Raw genomic sequence first — 22,113 nt, 5'->3', positions numbered from 1 at the left:
CAGCTGGTGAGTGAACCCACCAGGGGAGGTGCCTTGCTGGACCTGCTGTTTACAAACAGAGAAGGACTGGTGAGAGATGTGGTGGTCGGAGGCCGTCTTGGGCTTAGCGACCATGACATGATAGAATTCTCAGTTGTGAGGGAAGTAAGGAGAGGACTCAGCAAAACTGCTACCATGGACTTCCGGAGGGCAGACTTTGGCCTGTTCAGGTCACTGGTTGAGAGAGTCCCTTGGGAGACAGTCCTGAAAGACAAAGGGGTCCAGGAAGGCTGGGCAGTCTTCAAGAAGGAAATCTTAAAGGCACAGGAGCAGGCGGTCCCCATGTGCCGTAAGAAGAGCTGGCGGGGAAGGCGACCGGCCTGGCTGAACAGGGAGATTTTGCTGGGACTCAGGGAAAAGAGGAGAGTTTATCCCCTCTGGAAGAAGGGGAAGGCAACTCATGAAGAGTACAAGGATCTCGTTAGGTCAAGCAGGGACAAAATTAGAAAGGCAAAAGCCCAGCTAGAGCTCAGTCTGGCCACAGTCGTAAAGGATAATAAAAAATGTTTTTACAAATATATTAACAACAAAAAGAGAGGCAAGGAGAATCTCCATCCCATACTGGATATGGCGGGGAACATTGTCTCCAAGGACGAGGACAAGGCTGAGGTACTTAATGCCTTCTTCGCCTCAGTCTTTAATAGCCACTCCAGGTATCCACAGGATATTCAGCCCCCTGAGCTGGAAGACGGGGATGGAGAGCACAATGTACTCCTCATAATCCAGGAGGAAGCAGTCAAGGACATGCTAAGCCACCTGGACACCCACAAGTCTATGGGGCCTGATGGGATCCACCCAAGAGTACTGAGAGAGCTGGCGGAGGAGCTTGCCAAGCCACTCTCCATCGTTTATCAGCAGTCCTGGTTAACAGGGGAGGTCCCAGAAGACTGGAGGCTTGCCAATGTGACGCCCGTCTACAAGAAAGGCCGGAAGGAGGATCCTGGGAACTACAGGCCTGTCAGCCTGACTTCTGTACCAGGGAAGATTATGGAGCAGTTGGTCTTGAGAGTGCTCACAGGGCATCTGCAGGACAACCAAGGGCTCAGGCCCAGCCAGCATGGGTTCATGAAAGGCAGGTCCTGCTTGACCAACCTGATCTCCTTCTATGACCAGGTGACCCGCCTAGTGGATGAGGGAAAGGCAGTGGACGTTGTCTACCTGGACTTTAGTAAAGCCTTTGACAGCATCTCCCACAGCATTCTCCTGGAGAAACTGGCGGCTCGTGGCTTAGACGGGTTTACTCTTCGCTGAGTGAGGAACTGGCTGGATGGCCGAGCCCAGAGAGTTGTGGTGAATGGCGTTAAATCCGGCTGGCGGCCGGTCACGAGTGGTGTTCCCCAGGGCTCGGTTCTGGGACCAGTCTTGTTCAATATCTTTATAGATGATCTGGATGAGGGAATTGAGTGCTCCCTCAGTAAGTTTGCAGATGACACCAAGCTGAGTGGGAGTGTTGATCTGCTGGAGGGTAGGAGGGCTCTGCAGAGGGATCTGGACAGACTGGATGGATGGGCAGAGGCCAACTGTATGAGGTTTAATAAGGTCAAGTGCAGGGTCCTGCACTTTGGCCACAACAACCCCATGCAATGCTACAGGCTTGGGGAGGAGTGGCTGGAGAGCAGCCCAACGGAAAGGGACCTGGGGGTGCTGGTTGACAGCCGGCTGAATATGAGCCAGCAGTGTGCCCAGGTGGCCAAGAAGGCCAACAGCGTCCTGGCCTGTATCAGGAATAGTGTGGCCAGCAGGAGTAGGGAAGTGATTGTGCCCCTGTACTCGGCACTGGTGAGGCCGCACCTTGAATACTGTGTTCAGTTTTGGGCCCCTCACTACAAGAAGGATGTTGAGGTGCTGGAGCGTGTCCAGAGAAGTGCAACGAAGCTGGTGAGGGGTCTGGAGCACAAGTCTTATGAGGAGCGGCTGAGGGAACTGGGGTTGTTTAGTCTGGAGAAGAGGAGGCTGAGGGGAGACCTTATCACTCTCTACAACTACCTGAAAGGGGGTTGTGGCGATGAGGGTGTTGGTCTCTTCTCCCAAGTAACTAGTGATAGGACAAGAGGAAATGGCCTCAAGTTGCGCCAGTGGAGGTTTAGATTGGATATTAGGAAAAATTTCTTCACTGAGAGGGTGGTCAGGTGTTGGAACAGGCTGCCCAGGGAGGTGGTGGAGTCGCCATCCCTGGAAGTGTTCAAAAAACGTGTGGATGTGGCACTTCAGGACATGGTTTAGGGGACATGGTGGTTCTGGATTAATGGTTGGACTTGATGATCTTAAAGGTCCTTTCCAACCTAGTGATTCTGTGATTCTGTGATTCAGCAACAGATAAATTAGTAGAAAAATATATGTGACTAATGACATAGAGAAAATCATGGGTGAAATAGGGAATCGCTGCTTTTGGTGCCTTAAAAATCAAGGGGAGATGTTTTGCAGTTTTCTTCATCAGATTCTCATCTCCTGTTTACTAACTGAATGTGAGCCTTTATAACCTTGACTTACTTAATTGACTCTAAGTTTTACCTCTAGGTGTCTTAAGAGCACACATTATAGGAATGGCTGTAGGGGGTGACAGCAAGAGTCAGTCTGGATCCAAGTTCTGCTTGGAGGGCTGCAAAGGGGACACCTCACAGGTTGCAGGGACAGGACAGGAAGGTTTGATCCTTCCCCCAGGCATTCTTTCAGACTCCATCTATTTTCACCTTGGAGGATTTTCTGAACCAAACATGGCTTCTATCCTTTTTGTAACTTTGATGGATTTTCTTCCATGTTTTCTTTTGAGCGTCTGTCCCATTTTCCCTTGATCCCAGGTAAAACTTTAACATTCATAATGTCTTTTGTCAGTGATTTCCCAAGGTCTGCTACCCACTGCATGAAGAAAAAACAACTTAAGGACATCTAACTTGATACTTCTTGCACAATAGAAATACACAAAAGGAAGTATTGTTTCCTGAGCTATATTTGCCACATGAGTAAGTGTGGCACGAAATGATTTCTTTTGTAATGGTCATAGGTCAAACTAGCATGTACTTCCTATCAGTCTTATATTTGTATACTCTGTAAATTCTCTTTTAATCACATTAAATATGTATAAGCATATGTGTATATGTGTGTATGTAGATATATATCCCCATTAAAACTAAAAGCAGCTCCAGAGAACCACGAGTTACAGTATGTGTATGGTTTACAAAGCGTGTTTATACTACATCAATCATTACAACATCATAATTGGTAGTGCAAAATGAAATCTGGCAACTTACCATATCGGTGAAAATATGTGCAGTTCAAAAACACTCCTTATTTTTCCCCCATCATTAAAAATTCTGAGATGCTATTTGAAAAGAAGTGTGCATAGCAATACTATTTTTATCATAAATCTTCTTTTTCTTCCAAATGTCATTGTTCTACATTTCTCCTGCTCAAGCTGAGGAATGATAAAGTGACATGAAGAAAGTAGCCCAATGCATGTTGAAGTGATCCTGACACTTTTGTTTACTGCTGTAGAAGCATGAAATCATGAATGTAAGATTAATAAAGGAAATCGCCCATTTCCCTTTTCAGAATGGTGATTTTTCCATCTGTTTTTGTCCCTGCTTACCTAATGTCAACCAAAAGGAATTTAGTGAGCTGCAGTGGATTACTACAGATTTATGCCTGTATAAATGATAGCTGTATCTGCTCCCTGGCTTCTCTGACCTTAGAAATCATGGGGGCTTATCCATGTTGATATGTGATGGCTGATGTGCATCTGTGTCAAGTGTTAGTCACAGATGACAAATGAACTGTTCAGCAGTTTGTCAGTGGTCACGTTATTTGTTCATACTTGTTTCACTTCCCAGCTTCATTTTGCCTGCTGAGGCGAGTTGGCATGGGGTTTGCATGTCTTGAGCTGAGCAACCCTTTTCTTCCCTTGTGCAAAATCTTTGAAATCAGGCTAGGGTTTATAAAAGATATTTTGTACCTCTTTAGCACTGAGGTGTAATTCTTTTCTCCTGTGCATCATACTGGGGTCAAAACACAAGAATTTTCATGCTTTCTGTATTCAGACAATCCTCCCATTGGCTTTTGCAGGTTACTCTGGCAAGCCTTGTATCTGACTTAAAAGTGCTATCATTTCTAAGATCATAAAAACTACCAAGTAGTATTTTTCACTTATATTATCATCGTGAAGATCGTAAAACCGGTAGAAGCAAGTTCTACATTAATATTTAAAGCTTTTACACCATTTTCATTTCTGTCTAGAGTGCAATGTCCAGAAAGTGGCCTTGCACATGCAGCTTATGAGACAATTTCTGCAAGGCTCTTTTTTCAATGGTGTAATTATCAGCCCAGGATACTGCTTCAAGGTTTTCCTAACTGCATTAGAGAATAAAATCAGTATCACAGATGACCAGTGTTTATGTAGCCTCTTTTGTGAAAAGACAAAAAAAATTGTGAAGATATTCCTTGCAGTTTTGGATTTCTCAGGAGTCAGTATGTTGCTCCAGCCTGGAGAAATATAATCAACATTTAAACTGAAAAGATCCCCTAAAAGATCTCTGTTCCAAGTGTATATGGGAAAAAAAAAAAAAATCTGCCTGCATTTCTGAGTTTCGTTTCAAATCCAAAACTGAAACAGGTTATTCCCAAGGCTCACAGGTGTGTGTTGATAAACCTGGAATTAATTCAAAGAGACCTAACTCAATAAAAACTAGTATTGTTTAAGGTGAAGTATGCAAAAACACATTCCTTTAATTTGTTAAAGGAGCAAAATATCTGGCATAAAACATTATTTAGCATGAATGTAACAAATAGATATCCCCATTAAAACTAAAAGCAGTTCCAGAGAATCAGGAGTTACAGTATAGGGGAATCCTCTTGTTGTATCTGAATTTCTTAATACAAGATAAATTCTTTCCTTTTCCTGTGGTATGATCCAAAGTCCATTGAAGCTGATGTAATTTACATAAGATCTTAAATTAAAAAAAAACAGAAACAAAAACAGAAGGAAAGGAGAAATGTTTTGCATACCAAAGTATCAGTCTTAACTAATAAAACATAACATGACTTGTTCAATCCTGTATTTTTTCCCCTTCAAATTTCTCTATCCAACTTCATATGCAGATGTGCAATTATCACCTGGCTATCTACAATTATATGTTTCATGGTATCTGTCATGTTCAAACGTGCAGGTCTTTGGGTTGCAATTTAGTCATGCAAACTTTGACTCAGCAAAGTCCTAAAGCCCTTACGCCTTTGCTTATTTGCTTGAATTTGGACTTAAGCATTTTTCTAATTGAGGACCTCATTTTGGCATATTTGCCCTATTGTACCTGTTGACATGTATTTAAATAACTGCAAGACAAGCACAATGTGAGACAGATGCTGTGCTGATGTAGGGCAGGTCAGTTTACATTCACTGACTTCTTCTGCAGAGTTTAAATGTTTTGTTGCTGTCATAGCAATCTTTACTGATCATTTTGGGTGAATAAGCAGGTCTAAATGCTACCACTGGTAAGTAACATTTTACCAAGAAGGACCCATTGGAAGCAGGCCTGCTAAAGTCGTACAAGAATGAATGTCGTCCTCTGCTAGAATAAACAGAGGAGTAACCATGAACTAGAAAAAAAAAGGGGTGGTGGTGGAAATTATTGAATAAGCTACAAGTCATCAAGCCATAAAATGAAAGTTCCAGCAGTTTTATTGCAAAGTCTTTGACTATGAATGTAAGATAAAGCAAGACTGTGGGGAGGAATAAATCACAGTATAAAGTGAGAGCATAGGGATTTAGAATTTCAAAGGTTTTAAAAATGAATATTCTCTGTCAAAATCCCTGGCCAAAATGAATAGGAGGAGTTACAATTTTCACTAATGAAAGTCAGATTTCGTATGTTTTGAGTAAGACAAACAGTGAGTAAATTCCCCAAATTCACTCACACAGGAAAATCTGATTAGTGCAAGGAAACTTATTACCTACATTTTAGGAGCTGTTTTTTCAGTTCTAAGTTCATGTTGAGCTGTGTACAAATGTAATCAGTGTCACACAGAAATGGCAAAGGTGTTCAATTCCCATCAGCTGGCTAAAAGGCAGTGGAAGTGGAGTCACTAGGTGCTCATTTTGCTAAAAAAACAGCACCAAAACCACACACATTGTACTCACCATCTCTTTTGAACTTATTTTCAAAGATTAAAGATGATTTTTACTACTTTTCCAGAAATTGGTGGTTGCCTAGAAAGCAGTGATCATAATTTCATTGCATCAATCTCACAAGACTTTAGTCCCACCTAGCAAGATATACTTGATTTTCAAAAGGAGCTAGTGACCAGCAGCTGAGGGAAATTGTCTAAAACTCCCTACGGTCTGTAATATGCCTGAAATGAAAGTCTGTAAATAATTCTTTCCGAGATACAAATAAAGATACTTAAATTAACCTGAAAAAGGAGATTTAAGCAATTAAGTTATTCAGAAATTTTTCAAAGGTAACCATGGGTGTCTGCATTGCCCCCGTAATTGTCCTTTTAAAATAGGTGATGAATGCTTACCTAGGCAAACACTCAGCATCTGGAACAGGTGATAATCATGTCTGCAATATTCTGAAACACAGAAGTCTTTGCTTAAAAACTTTTCTCAGAGTATCGCACAGTAAAGACAAATAAAAAGTTCAAAATTAAGGGGAAAAACAAAGTACAAATATCTTTTTCAATATTTATATCATACTATAATGTTTCCATATAAACATAAACTCCTTTACATTATGTGAATCTGCAAATGAAAGTTTTTAATTGCAGTTGTCAAAACCAAATCATCTGAGTATATGGGGCCATAAATAAACCACTGGATCCCTTCTGATCAACACAAGTTCAGAATTTTAATCATATTGTGTCAGTCTAATTTTTTGTACAGCTGTTAATTCCCACTGCTCAAAGATCATCTCCCATTTCAAATTATTCTTTTACGAGATACCACGTGTAATACATGTATATTTTTACAGACTGATAGATTAGTTCTTAGTATCTACAGGCCAATATTTTGATCATACTGTGCCAACATAAAGCAAGTACATGTTTGGGGTTTTGTGTTTTCTTTTTTAAAGGGTAGATCAGCAACCCAGATAGAGGCAACCTTCTCGATGAAGTCCTGAAATGACAGGCTATATCTAATAATCAGCATGGTCAAAATCCTAAAGCAAGCATTGTTTTCCTTCATTTCTCTGAATAGACAAAACTCCATAAAATTAAGTGTAAAATTCATGATTTAGTTTTTACATAATGAATTACAGGTTTCCTTTTGATCTGAAAATAGGAACTCCTGGATTTAGCAATTACTAATCAGTAATGCAGACCCACTACATACTTCTCAGACTGTAGATGAAAGGTCAAATCACGGTCCATTACATACCATCTGTTTCTTGGTAGAGCTCCTCCATTGCTGTCGCAGGAGAGGTTCTGTTTAAAAATGAATGGGCTTTTAGATCCTGATCAGACATATTTAAGTCTGCAGATTCTGAATGTAACCAGATCTGTACACATTTCACCAGATTTCTGAAGACTTATTCCAGATTTATGTCAACATAAATATAAAGAATTCTCAGCCTATTGACTCCTACTTTATTTTACCCATTCAAATATTATAAACTTGACATAACACATCTACATCCACTTCTTCTGGAGGAAAAAAAACCCCTAACATATGAACATCCTTATTTCTTTACATCATACAGAAGATTTTCAGCTGAGGTAGATTGATAGAACTCAGCTGAAATCAGAGGAGCCTGGGCAATTAACCTAACTAAGCATCTGGTTCCTGGTCTCCACCTTCAAAGTTGTGTTTTTTTTTTTCCTTTCTGATAATGAGCTGACGTTCATTTTCTCTGTCTTGACAGGTCACAAGCACTCATGCAAACCACTTGTGTGTAAACACACCTGATTGTATCAGTGCAGAACACTCAGGGCCATTTGCAACAGGGAAAGAAAGAGAGTGAGAAAGGGGAGGGAAATATTAAAATGCTGGCTGATCCTGCTTAGTGATTGATAGCTCTGCTTTTATAGGTACGGTGGGAACTGTCAGAGTGGCCTGAGCAGAATGCAGCTGCTGGCTCTGCACCCCTTGAACAGCCTCTCCTGTTGCCCTTCAGGCGAGCCAGGTGGCTGTGGATCTTTGCTGGTATCTTTGCTGGAACTCACCGACTCCAGCTTCAGGTGTGGGCCAGTCTTCCAAACCTTCTCAAGGGGCATATATGATTAGCTCCGAGAAACTCTCCAAAACAACATCTGAGAAATTATGCCTGCCATAAGCATTTGGTGTTTAAAAAGAAAAAGGTGGGGGAAAAGGCACAAAACAACAACAAACCCAAAACAAAACAAGCTGTTTGGGAAGAAGTGTTTAGGAAAGCTTGGCTGTAATTGTGCAGGTGCAGAGGTTGGGTAGATGCCAGGTCATGCTGATGCCATAGGTTTTGCATTAACATTTGTCAGGATTGAGGACTTTCTGAGGTTAAAAAAAAAAAAGGCAGTGATTTTAAGATCAGTCAGCTGGCAATGAATTTCAAAGTTCAGAGTAAAATTCTTTCTGTAGAGTACTGTCACTGAAACCCCACCCCAGCAGAGAGGAAACTTGCAGGTTGTGGCCCTTCCTTTTTCATTTGTGTGCTGTCAGACAGATTAGCAGTATGACTTCTGAACACAAGAAAGCAGATATTCTGCTAGTATCAGAACAGGATTTTCAAAATACTTTTTGGAAATAAGAGAGACCTAAACCAGCTTCCCCTGAAGACAAAGGAGAAACGCTTTCTAACTTTGGTGGAGTAGGTCTGAGGTCCTGGGGAATTAAAACTGAAAACTGAAGTCCCCACAACATGAACATCTGTGTCTTCATCTCTATACAATATCAAGCAGGCACCAGAATCTTTTGTTTTGTTCATTTGGTGCAACCACAGACAGGTACAGTTTGGTTCCTTGGGAGAAATCTTATCTGTAGCAAACAAACCCAGCTGGAAAGGGTTGCACCAACACGATGGTTAAACCACATTTATCTGAAAAAGGACACAAAAGGGGACAGCCACGTTATCACATACATGGGTAATTGATTTCTAGAATTATTGTGGATCTTGAAAGTGAAGAGACTTCAATGAAGTTCATAAAAGCTTTTTAAGCCAGAGCATATGCAGAACAAGTAGCATATTTGCAGGTATTTATGTAACTTGATTTTAAGCCTGTTTCCTTCCCTAGTTGGGCAAACTAAAGCTTTCACAGAATCACAGAATCATTAAAGTTGGAAAAGACCTCTAAGATCATCAAGTCCAACCACCAACCCAACACCACCATGCCCACTAAACCGTGTCCTGAAGTGCCATGTCTACAAGTTTTTGAACACTTCCAGGGATGGTGACTCCACCACCTCCCTGGGCAGCCTGTTCCAATGCTTGACCACTCTCTCAGTAAATAAATTTTTCCTAATATCCAATCTAAACCTCCCCTGGTGCAACTTGAGGCCATTTCCTCTCATCCTATCACTAGTTAGTTGGGAGAAGAGACCAACACCCACCTCACCACAACCCCCTTTCAGGTAGTTGTAGAGAGCGATGAGGTCTCCCCTCAGCCTCCTCTTCTCTGGGCTAAACAACTCCAGTTCCCTCAGCCGCTCCCCATAAGACTTGTTCTCCAGCCCCCTCACCAGCTTCGTTGCCCTTCTCTGGACATGCTCAAGAACCTCAACGTCCTCCTTGTAGTGAGGGGCCCAAACTGAACACAGTATTAGAGGTGTGGCCTCACCAGTGCCGAGTACAGGGGCACAATCACTTCTCTTTCAAAACATCTAAAAGTCAAAGCCTTTTTTTTTCATTCCTTGATGAAAAATGGTAATTTTCTCTGGTTCAGAGCAAGTAGCCTTTATTTTATTGTTTACTAACAGAAAAGGGATTTTATACATTTAATTGTGATTGTTACTACTTATTTTCACAATTAGTAGTTTAAAATAAAACCATAGTTCAGAAAGTAGGGCATCTGCAACATCCAAATTTAACACTTAGTGTCAGAAGTTACATGTGATGATGAAACCTGCCAGACCCCCTGAGGTTCATGCTTTCATTTATGGCAGCTGCAAACCAAGTTTCCTATGACTGTGCAGAAAAAGATTCTTTGCAGGTCTTACAACTACAGTTAATAGTTGATTCACCAAACATGGCTTTCAGCATGGTGAAAAAATCTAGTTTTGAAAAAGCTTTGATATTTGCTGTAATATTGTGCAGTGGCTTCACTACAGTTTAACATCATTATTTACTGATGCAACATGTCTTCTGACCTCCTACCAGGACACAATTTCTGTTGCTCTGTCCTCATCATGAAGAGCATGGGTTTGTTTGCTTCTGTGTTGAATACTCACTCCTTGCTCTGAAGAAAAGTAGCAGAAAAGGATTTCTCTTTCTAGCTAAACTGCTTAGTGTGGAGAGAGAAAGTTTAATGCCTCAGAGAGCGACCTTGTTATCTTCCATACCCCTGCTATTTGCAGTGATGCCTGCACTGAATCCTTTACCTCAGATGCTTAATAGAGCAACTGCAGTGCTGCCTAGACATGTGTCCCATAAGAAATATAGTCACAGCACCTAGAAAGCAGCAAAGGACCTGCAGACTAGGAGAAGGAGATTGTTTCTCTGTGGTACAAGCAATCAGAGAGAGCATGTGTAGGATTCACCCCATTTTATACATGAGAAAGTCATAGAGAAGTCAAGGGTGAGTCCCAAATTAAAGAGCAAATGAGGTAGGAGACCAAATTTAAGACATCTGAAAGTATGGAGGTGCACTAGAATCCTGAGCTCTCATTATAGTGAAAAGGAAACTAGGCAATGCGGGCAATGCAGCCTGGAGAGTGACTGAGTTCACCCTACAACAGACACCGATGGCAGCATTCAGTTGTGCACAAATAGGCCTCCACTGCAATTTGAAATGTCCTAGTTTCTCTCTACATGGGGACTGGCAAGTAGGAGACATAAGATCCAGGGCACACATGCTCTTCTGAGGACGGCTACGGGGCAGGCAGGGTACTCAACAGTAGGCACCCTTGTTTAGCCACCTGAATCCCATGGCTGGTCAGCCGAATTGCTCCCCTGACTCCACTGACTATTTTGGGAGCTCAGATTCCCAGCACATCTGCAGACACTCACATAAAGCCATTTATACTAATCCTAGGCTGAATCCCAGCACAAGTCTTTAGCTGACAGATCACAAGGCAAAGCCAGAGCACAGTCTCAGATTTCTGGAGCCTGTGCAAAAGTGGCCCCTAACGGAGCTGCTCGGGGAGGCCTTGGGAGCTGTAGCAGGGACATTGTGTGTCCCCCATTGCTATTCAGCAGAGCTTTCCCCTAGGTGTTGTTCCAACAGGTTGTAGTGGATGGAAAGAAAAGGATAATGTGCGCAGACCAAAGTGCTAACATCCCACTCTATATGCACTGAAACAGTCTTGGAAAGACAAACAGAGAATAATTTAGAGTGCAGCTGAGCGACTCTATCATGTTTTTGCTTTGGTAAAAGTAGAAAGACACATCTTGTCCCCTGATTGTACCCCTGTACTCAGCACTGGTGAGGCTGCACCTTGAATACTGTGTTCATTTTTGGGCCCTGCACTATAAGAAGGATGTTGAGGTGCTGGAGCGTGTCCAGAGAAGGGCAACGAAGCTGGTGAGGGGGCTGGAGCACAAGTTTTCTGAGGAGCGGCTGAGGGAACTGTGGTTGTTTAGTCTGGAGAAGAGGAGGCTGAGGGGAGACCTTATCGCTCTCTACGACTACCTGAAAGGGGGTTGTGGTGACGAGGATGTTGATCTCTTCTCCCAACTAACTAGTGATAGGATGAGAGGAAATGGCCTCAAGTTGCACCAGGGGAGGTTTAGACTGGGTATTAGGAAAAATTTATTTACTGAGAGAGTGGTCAAGCATTGGAACAGACTGCCCAGGGAGGTGGTGGAGTCAGCATCACTGGAAGTGTTCAAAAAAGATGTAGACATGGCACTTCAGGACATGGTTTAGTGGGCATGGTGGTGTTGGGTTGGTGGTTGGACTTGATGATCTTGAAGGTCCTTTCCAACCTTAATGATTCTGTGATTCTGTGATCTTCTCAGTGACTGAAAGTCTAAAATGCTTTAATCAGTGTTCAGGGATGTGAATGACTTTGTAGCTCTCTCCGGGCACTGGGCAGGCCAGGACTCACCCAGGGCTGGGACTGCAAGAGCTCCTCATGGAGGGGGCAGCAGGGCAGGGCCTGGCAGCCATGCCAGGTCGTCTCACTGCCCGAGCCAGGAGCAGCGCAGCCGGCGGCACCAGGAGCAGCCCCAGCCCCGGGCACCTCCCTGGCGATGGGCCAAGGCCAGGCTGGGATATAGGCCCATCAGCAGCACCCATGGATGGGCAGGGCACGGCGTTGGGGCCTGGAGACTGGCCCTGCTGCAACATCAGTGAGGCAGAAACTGACAGCCCCAGAGGGCTGAAATGGGGTCCTGGGCTGTGCGCAGGCCATGGGGAGTCCTGGGGGATGGTCAGGGCCATTACAGCCTGACGGCACCCTCAGAGCCCTGACAAACTCCCCTGAATCTTAAATACCTGAATGACATTGGAATCACACTCACCGTTCATTCTTGCCTACATTAAAATGCAGAAATTAATTCATACTCTTTTAACACAGGTTTTATTAACAGGATGACTTAGTCCACCCAATCCTAACTGTTATTGTAAGCCTGTATAAGAAGTAGTGGCTTTTCCTTCAGTTTCTTGTGGAAGGATGAAGAAAACAAGGGACAGCTTCCTTCTTCAGGTAAAGTCCTTGTCGTCTGGCTCTATGATGGCTGTACCCATCTGGAGACAGAGAAACCACAAAAATTGAAACTTCCACCGTTAGGATGATGAATAAATGGAACAGAGTGGCCTAGGGATGTTTTCTTTCTATTAATTATTTCCTAAGTCTTTATTTTCAGAAAATGAAGGGAGGCAAGATCAAAACAAGCAAAGGGGATGAATTTGCAGACGGAGTGCTATTAATAGACTGCAGAACCCATAGTGAGAGCATGCTGACACAGCCAAAATGCAACAACATTCAAAGACTGGACCTTTCTTTTTATAGATAACATGTAGCATATTATATGCTCTACTTAAAATTACATGTTGGCTCACGCTAGCAAAAGGGGTGCTGGAATCAGATGAAACCAGGCGCAAAAACTAAGGCTGAGATCAGATCCTCACTGAGCAGGTTGTCTCAGAGCTTCTCGTAACAGAGCTTCTTGCTTCAAAACACATGTTAATTCAAGGGGGAACAAGGTGGAAACTGCCTTGTAGGAGATGGTTTGGCCATAGGAGATAAAAAAATTAAGTTTGCAGTCAGCTTTTTGCCAAAGCCTAACTACTACAGGGGTCAGTGAGGAGCGCTTCCTTAACTGAAACCTAGTAGTTATTCACGTTTCAATTCAGTGTGTATTTGATTTTTGTTACAATCTTAGTTTTGTATGAGTATGTAAGGTCTTCTTTTTGTTACTCTCCACTCCTGTTTACATTTCTTTCCTATTGCAAAGACAATGCATCTTAATGCAATGCACAGAACAAATTCTCACAGACTTAGTAAAGGACCATGTGTATCTTTATCTTTGTAGTTCAGTTACTTGTTTAATAATGTTGTCCAGTTTGTGCAATTAACCTTCAGTGTGTCCAGCAAGGCTCACCATCTTTCCTTGAATGTGAAAACTGAAGTGTAGCTGATGGTCTAGGGACCTCCAACACGTTACATGATTTCTTTTCATCAGTTATCAATTCACCTTCAGCCGCAAGTCATAATTACAAACCACAAAAGCCAACTGTGTGGTGCTGATGGTTCCACCTTTTTAATAAGGTCCTGATATGTCTGTATCTGATATATAATTTTTGTTTACTTTTATTTTAATCTTGCATGCAGTTATGAAGATATTTATATCACAGGGCATCTACCTTACCAATCTTTAGAAAGACAATGAAAAGCCTTAGAAAACAAATCTGATGAGATGTTTACTGAGTATTGTACAAATTTCTTTCTAACCAAGAAACCCAGCAAAAGATCAGCTTGAGAGAGTAGTCTATATCTAAATTTGATTTTCTGCACATTCAAAAGAACAATATGCACATACCTTTTCAAGGCTTCCAAGTGATCAGGAAAATGATGACTTTGTGTGCAAATAATGTTTTTCAAACATACTCTGCTTAAAGCCACTGTTTGAAAGGTGCCTTCAAACAATACTCATCTTAAATGACCTCATGATTCAACAGGCTAGTCTCTGTTTTCCAGCTGGCTGGCTTCAGAAGAAGCTGCAGAATATCCCACAAGAAGGTCTTGTGGGACCACCATCTTCCATGGAACGTCTCCTCCTCTTATGTAGTAATTAATGGTCATATCATGAACTATAATCCTGGCCCTGATTATTGAGAATTACTTAGGGAAATGATGAAAGGATGCCTTAACTAATGTTCACTGGCTTGAATGTACAAAACAGAAAAAAAAATAATCTTTTCCAGAACTTTCAATGTAAGAAGTTTCATAGATACTAACATTTTATTTGATGCTTTTTAGACATTTTGAAACTCTTTGGGAGATTAAAATACAGACAACACAGTTATAACAACATTTATTAATACTGTTCCTGGGAAAACATCTATTTCCATATCCATTACCTCACATTCTGCAAAAGAAACTGTGGTAAACACAGGCTGCTCTTGTTACTTGGAAAATCACATACCTCTTCCTGATCTCTTACAAGCTGTTAGCTACAGCTGGCCACGATAACAAGCCCTTAAAAATCACAATGCCCTTTAACATCTAAATTGCCATTGCAACATTCCTACTAAATGCTCAGCATGACTGGTGATGTTTCAGAAGCATGCACACAGCTGGTGCCAAATAAAACAAAAAAGTAGTAATTTGTAAAGTTCATGTCCTAGTCCAAATAGTCAGATAAAACGTTCTACAAGGATTTAATCCTATGAAACAAATGGTTGCAATTAGTTTTTTGGGGGATTATTTTTAAATGTTTACATTTTATTTAGTGCTGGTTTAAATGTCTCTTTATTTTTGTATCTAGCTGGGCGTGTTTCAAGAGCCATTTGTTATGACCCCCTGTTCTGTGGCAATTCTTCTGTCTAATGCATTAGTGGAATAGCACTGTCTAAAACTGATATAAAACAGATCAGTTCAGCCAGCAAGCAAGGCTGCTGAGAGTCACTCTAGTGACCCGAAGAATATTTGCAAAAGAGCAGTACATTCAGTATCTATCTAGAACCAAATGAATGGGGAAATCACACTATTCTCTGCACAACCTTACCCTTTCTGTTCCCTTTTCCAAACTCCCCTCAGTCTGACTCCATCTACAGACCATTTGAACACGCAGTGTTTTTGGGGTAAGAGGGTTAAATTGAGTTATATGTAAAAGATCAGATTTTTTCAATTCAAACTGTAAAACTTCTGTTGAATTTATCCTCAGAGTATTTTAATGATGGGATGGCTAACTGCCCAAAGGACCCGAATTGACTTTTGCACTAGAGGAGAATCCCAATGACCTCAGTTGGACTTTATGAGGGTGCAGACTACCCAGGGCACATTCATGACCTTTATACAGCTATATAAATCATGATATTTGGGATGAAGGATGTCTCTATTGAAGATATGGCATTCACATCCTTTTGGGTAAGGTTCAGGAGCTCACAAAAAACCATCCTCATATTTCTCTGGCTGTTCCCTTACAAAATGAAAAAAAGGTTAGAGCTTTCACATTTCAAAAGCAAAAGAAAGAAATAGAATAAAACCAAACAAACAAGAGGGAAGAAAAATCTTCCAGACTTTTTCAATGCAACATTCAGAAATGAAAAAGAGCAAAACAGGGTTAAAATAATTATTATCAGGTTACCTTCAGCAGGTGGTTAGGTAACATGTCATTTACAGAGCAGGTTTGATAACAAGATTTTACTTCAATAAATATTATTCAGAAACTGTAGACTGTAACAGATGAAAAAAAAAAAAGAATATATTTCCTTAAACACTGTGGCAAACTGTGGAGGGGTCAAATTTGAACAAGATCATTCAAAACTGGATACTAATTATACCACCTTTTACTGATTTGAAAAGATGCTCTGCTTTTCAAGGTAAGCTGTAAGTAGAGCTAATTAGAAAGATAGAGGTGTTTAAATAAAGAAACATAACCAAATATTTTGCTTTTTAATTCACAGAATCTTTTCATGATCTAAATAAAAGGAACAAAAACCAGTCTTACAAAAATAAATTTATTTTCTAATATTGAATAATTTTGATGAAGCAAAAAGGTCCATGAAAAAAATTCGAAGAATATAGGTCTGTTTTCCTTTTAGGAATGTCTTTAAAAAGGTTGGGTTGTAAAACAACTTGAGCTCTAATTAAGATTGTCACATCTTTTTTATTAATAGAAATCGGATCCTGTGTTTTCAGTGTGTTCTGTCATCCTTGAGTGGGAAATCGGATTTAGTGAACTCCAGTCAATCTACATGAGTAACACTGCACCAATGGAGTTACCCTCTAAGTAATTATTGTTGTGAAAGGAAAACACATTAGTATAGCCCGTATTTGTGACTTTGTAGTTAGAGGAGCTCATGTTTTAAGGCACACTAAAGAACAGGGATTATTTGTAAGGCTTCTCAGAGAGTACCTGGTTATTTTCAGCATATTTGTGCAGAGTTTTCTTTAAGCCTTGCAACATAACAATACAAAACAAAAAGAGCTAATTAAAATTTTTAATGGTTGATAAATGTGTCTCTACATAAATATGTATGATCTATATGTTTAGTTTCCTATAATGAGTATTATCTTAAAGAGAAAGAAAACATCAGGCCACATAAATGTCAGTGTTGAATGGAGATATATGAGGTTTAGATGAGATCCACAGAATCAAACATATTTTTTTCACATTGTGCTTGAATTAGTTTGGGATATAATCACCTCAGTGCATAATGTGTCCTTGTGTTTCTTTGTACTTGAAGTGCAGCAGATGTGACTGACCATTCCACAATTCAGGATGAAGCTGATAACTCTTTACCCAAGAATTCCTACTGAAAAGGCAGATAGGAATAACAGATTCTCATCGAAGTGTCTGTTTTGAATACAATGACCCAAACTCTGTTTTGTATTTAAAAGAAATAGCTTACATTTTGGGAAGAAAATTCCTATCCAGCATGTCCAGCTCTTCAAACTCCTTCCCCAACACAGTAGGGGGGTCATGAGAACCCACAGTCTTCAGGAGCTGTCAAAGACCATGATTACAACTCTGTTCCAGGTACCCTGTGGTCTTGGGCAGTCAGAGGAAAGTTGGCACCCAATTTAAATGAGATAACCCAACAAATGAGATGACAATGGTACAGTGTACAATTGCTTGAGACACATTTTCACCTATTACAAGATTACTGGAAGGTATTTCAACAAGACAGGCCAGACCGCCTACATGACTTCTGTACCAAAACTCTACGACACTTTTTCTCAATTCTCTAGCATATATATACAGCCATATAAGGACATGATCCTTAATACTATGTGTTTTAGACTTAAACTGTGATACCTCTTTAATGGTAGTTTAGGGAAAGAAAAAGGTGGAGCCTAGAGGATAATCTAGTTCTAATTTCTGGCTCTGCTTCCACACACACATTTCTTTCCTTGAGCCCACCATTTGTAAAATGAGAGTAGCAGAAATCTTCTAGTAAAGTACTTTGAGTCTGCAAATGAGGACTGTAAGAGCTAGGAGCTGCTTATTAGGCTCCCAAGCACAGCAACTCCGACTGTGGCTATTATCTGGCCCATATTTTCAATCCTCTAGAATCCTTCCCCTTTAGATTGCTAATTGGTCTCACTGGTGACAATTCAGGCATTTCCAAATTAATGGAGTGGGGAAGAAGTCTCATTTCTAGCCAGTTAGACTAGTGTTGTTGAAAGAACCTCCTAATCATCAACAAACCCAGGGTATAATGTTAAAGTGTTAGAAGTGTTAAAGTCTGCACTGTTGCCAATCCTTGTTCCAGAAATGTTTACTGGTTAGGGTTCCGCTAACTACCACTGTGACTTTTGAAGGAGAGTGTAACTGGTAGTCATTAACTACCTGTACAGCACTCCATCCTGTAAAGAAAAGGATGACCTGTGCTTCCCTATTACAATAGATAAGTGTGCCATTTCCTGAATGATTTTGTTGTGTTTGAATATGAAAAAATAAAAGGGGTCAGAGACATTATATTTTCTCTAAGGTCCAAAAGCAATTGGAAAAGAAAGTGCAGAGATTAATGGTTTCATTTAAGTGAAAATCAATTTGTTAATATCCCTTTTAAACTCCAGCAATCTTACATTTGGAAGCTTTTCCCATACTGAGATCTTTAATGGTGTTCCTGTCAGCATTTTGTCTCTCCTGCTCCCCTTCTCTTCATCCTTCCCCACTAAATCTGTATAATTTTTTCACTGTCTCTCATAAAAATTAGGTTTGTTTTTATTTAATAGGAAAGGTGGCAGATATCTGCATGGGTGAAAGAGTGGTAGGCTCACCACAAGTGAGCTGCTATAGTTCACATTTTTTCCCTAAACTTACAGTCTTTGTAAAGTTACTGAAGTAGGAACTGTCACATTCATTGCTGTGGTTAGTTTCAACAAGTTTTCCAGAAGAAGGCTTCTATACTGATGAACACTCACTAAGAAATGAATACTTGTTTGCAAAAGCCATGGGTCTCCGGATTGACTTTTTTGTGTGGATCCATGAACATGACCGATAACTTACACTGTTTGTGGCCAAATCCATGTGATTATTTTGTTAAACTACACTGAAGTGCAATCGGTATATAAAATTACCCAGAAAATACATAAGAGTATCTGTTTAGTGACATCATTTAACCTAGCTGCTTCATCTCTCAGAAAACAGTTCATGTCCTCTGCCGTATTACATACGATTCCACTTCCAATGGAATTTTGAAGCAAGAAACCTGGGAGATAATCGGTGCTTCTCTGTATGAAATGCCATGTAGCAAGAAACACTGAATGTGGCCCCTTGGACACTGCTGGCCAAAAGATTTTTATACTCTGTAAAAGTATTGAGTCCAGCTCTGGACCCCTCAGCACAGGAAAGACATGGACCTGTTGGAGAGGGTCCAGAGGAGGCCACAACAATGGGGCATGGAACACCTCTCCTCTGAGGACAGGCTGAGAGAGTTGGTGTTGTTCAGTCTGGAGAAGAGAAGGCTCCAAGGGAGACCTTCTTGCAGCCTTCCAGTACCTAAAGGGGGTTTATAAAAAAGATGGAGACAAATTTTTAGCAGGGCCTGTTGGGATAGGACAAGGGGTAATGGTTTTAAACTAAAAGAGGGTCAATTACGACTAGATGTAAGGAAGAAATTTTTCACCATGAGGGTGGTGAAACACTGGCCCAGGTTGCCCAGAGTGGTGGTAGATGCCCCATCCCTGGAAACATTGCAGGCCAGGTTGGATGAGGCTCTGAGCAACCTGATCTAGTTGAAGACATTCCTGCTCATTGCAGGGGCGTTGAACTAGATGACCTTAAAAGGTCCCTTCCAACCCAATGATTCTATGATTCTTATCTTCCTAGCTTGGTTCACATGGGTACTACATAAAGGGCCTAAAATAAACCTTTTTTTTTGTCACAACAGTTGTTTGCTCCTGACTTTTTATCACTGAACTTTTTTGAGTAGGGTTCATTCTATTGTGCCACAGAGGCATTGCAGAGGCATTCTAAACCAAAAAGATCTATTTGCCATTTGCAGTTTTTCTTTGTACAGTCTGATGATACTCTAGAGCTCTTATACTCCTCTAAGATATTTTCTAACCTCATTATGTTCTAGTTTAGATCAGTGTTCTGGCCAACTGTCAGATGGCTGTGAATGCTGCTGCTAATGAACTGTAAACTGTCCAGGGAATAAAATGTTGGCTTCACATTTAGTATACAGATTTGGACATTTTATATATGGGATAAGAAATTGTTTTATACTTCTTTTTTTATCTTTACAGGTGTTAACACTTAAACACATTATCCATAACACACCTGAGACAATTGTGTCCTTCCAAGGATATGTTTCAGTCAAAGGAGGAAGAAAAGTTCATAATTCACAACACATGAGCACTTTTTCTGAATTCATCTCAGTTAAAGCTATGACTTCATTTATAATGTATTATAGTGCACTCAGCTGATAAGGTTCTCCTTGAAATTTTAACTAGCACCATGAACTACAATTCCTAAGAAAAACACCGGCTGGGCATAATTCTGCTTGCCTGTGAAACCCCATTAGCGTTAATACTCTTCTAGTGGCATAGCTGCAGTGAGAATTAGTTCCAATTAGGTTGTATCAGAGTGGTTTATAAAGGCTGTGTTTTCTTTGGTAGTTTATTGTAATGTAAGGACTAAAGTGATGCCAAAAAAAATGAATGATGTTTCATAGCATTTCTGAAGTTAAGTTTTCTGTAACTTGTTACTGTGAAAAGAACATCACCAGATATGGTCCTTCAAAGCTCCACTGTACAAAGTATTACAGAATCACAGAATCACTAAGGTTGGAAAGGACCTTCAAGATCAAGTCCAACCATTAATCCAGTGCCACCATGTCCCCTAAACCATGTCCTGAAGTGCCATGTCTACATGTTTGTTGAACACTTCCAGAGATGGCTACTCCACCACCTCCCTGGGCAGCCTGTTCCAATGCTTGACCACTCTCTCAGTAAATAAATTTTTCCTAATATCCAATCTAAACCTCCCCTGGTGCAACTTGAGGCCATTTCCTCTTGTCCTATCACTAGTTACTTAGGAGAAGAGAGCAACACCCACCTCACCACAACCCCCTTCCAGGTAGTTGTAGAGAGCGATAAGGTCTCCCCTCAGCCTCCTCTTCTCCAGACTAAACAACCCCAGTTCCCTCATCTGCTGCCCATAAGACTTGTTCTCCAGACCCCTCACCAGCTTCGTTGCCCTTCTTTGGACACACAAAGTGTTAATCTACTTAGACTCATCTTCATGTGCTGTCAACCTGAATTCTGATGGATTGCATGTTGAGAGCCATCTGCATGGGAATAGTATTCAAGGGACTAATAGTCAGATTGACAATACGTAGCTAGCCATAGAATACCTAAATCCCAAACAGCACAGAATTTTGTTGACTACATAGCAATATACACAGATGCACACAACACTCATGTTACTTTCTGATTAGATTAGTGTTGTGGTTTAGCCCCAGCCAGCAACCAAGCACCACACAGCCACTCACTTGCCTCCCCATCCCTAGGTGGGATGGGAGAGAGAATCAGAAAAAAGAAACCTCGTGGGCTGAGATAAAAAAAGTTTATTAGGACAGCAACGCAAGAGAAGAAAAAAAAAAATACGGATTATAAAAAAAAAAATACGGATTATACAAAAATAAGGGATGCACAATGCAACAATTGCGCACCACCTGGTGATCAATAGCCCATCCCTGAAAAGAGATTCCCACCCCCTGACCAAGTCCAGTTTTATATCATGAGTATGATGTTATATGGTAGGGAATATCTGGGTCAGCTGTCCTGGCTGTGCCTCCTCCCAGCTTCTTGTGCACCTCCCCACTGGTAGAGCGTGGGAAGCTGAAAAGTCCTTGACTTAGTATAAGCACTACAACTACTTAACAACTAAAAACATCAGTGTGTTATACCAACATTGTTCCCATACTAAATCTGAAACACAGCACTATACCAGCTATTAGGAAGAAAATTAACTCTATCCCAGCCAAACCCAGGACATTTAGTTAGACAGATAACAGTTACAAAGAGCATGTTTTGAGTAGACATGGTATGTTTTTTATATATTTAATAAATATGTCATAGAGGGCTGCCAGATGGAAAGGCATATACTATTGTCATGTCCACTGAGGACAGAACAATAAGTAATGGGCTTACATTTCAGCAAAAGAGTTTTAAGTTATCTGTTAGGAAAAAGATTTTACTGTCCAAATAGGTAAACACTGGAACAGTTTCATTAGGAAGACTGTGGAAACCCTCTTTCTCTAAGATGAGGCTAGCTAAACATCTGTCAGATATGGTTATTATGGATTCATCCTGTCTTTGGCGAGTGGGTTACA

Source organism: Phaethon aethereus, assembly GCF_964289735.1.
Source record: "Phaethon aethereus genome assembly, chromosome: 3".
Lineage (NCBI taxonomy): Eukaryota > Metazoa > Chordata > Aves > Phaethontiformes > Phaethontidae > Phaethon > Phaethon aethereus.
The sequence above is the reverse complement of the archived record's forward strand: the minus strand, read 5'-3'. Positions refer to the sequence as shown.